Below are 1,080 nucleotides of genomic sequence, written 5' to 3'. Positions count from 1 at the left end.
TTATCTTTATATAGATAGATTCTATGGGGTTATTACTTAGTAAGTCTATTTTGTACAAGAGCCCCTCCTATCTGATAGAAAAGGGTCCCATGATCCCGAGCCGATCTTACCTTGGCTCGCAAACCCCAAGTTTGTCTATGAAGAGCTAATCTAATTGTATTTTTTTCTAGAATGGATTTCTTATGTGGAATACTAATGGATAGGGCTTCGTTGCTAAGTGCTACAAGATCTAGTGCACTGGAACTCGTGGTTATGGACCCGAATCCTTTAGTATGGAACATTGTCTTTTCCAAGTAGAAACCCCTAGTATATGAAAGAATGAAAAGGTGCTTTCGTTCTTGTGGAATAAGAAGCCCTCGTACCTTAATGAAAGGAAAATCGTAATTTTTCGTTAGGTATTTGACCAAATAGGATCGTCCAGTTCCTACAGAACCTATCACTAAAATACCCGATAGGGCTAAGCGGAACGAAAAGGGTTTTCCATGAGATGGTAAATGAAAACGATTAGTCCCACACGAGGTTTGGGAATAAGTGATTGTCTGATAATGAGCAAGGAATATACGTCTTTCTGCTAAAGAGGATCTATTAAACTCATAATTCATTAGATCCTTGTTATCAATGACAACTAGGTATCATAAGTAAATGGATCCCGGTTGTTCAATCCTTTGATAACCAAGGTCATTCTTTGCTAAAGAGAAATGATCACTATGAGTCAGACTCAATAGAATTGGATCCATTCCAAATAGCGAGAATTAGGATTCTTGATCCCTCTCAATCTCTCTTTCAATTCGAGGATCCAGAGAGGTGTTTTCATAGTCATCTCCGAATATTTGCCATCTCGGAATATTTTCGATTTCATTTTTCTATGGTATGTCTTTCTATATGAAAATTGGTTATTTACGATGTACGATGATCCCTGTTAAGCATCCATGGCTGAATGGTTAAAGCGCCCAACTCATAATTGGTAAATTTGCGGGTTCAATTCCTGCTGGATGCACACGAACGGGAACATTCCATAAGTCTATTGGAACTGGCTCTCTATCCATGGAATCTCATCCATCATCCATACATAACGAATTG

This window comes from Triticum urartu, chromosome 2A (genome assembly GCF_056163025.1).
Source record: "Triticum urartu cultivar PI428250 chromosome 2A, HENAU_Tu73, whole genome shotgun sequence".
Lineage (NCBI taxonomy): Eukaryota > Viridiplantae > Streptophyta > Magnoliopsida > Poales > Poaceae > Triticum > Triticum urartu.
The sequence above is the reverse complement of the archived record's forward strand: the minus strand, read 5'-3'. Positions refer to the sequence as shown.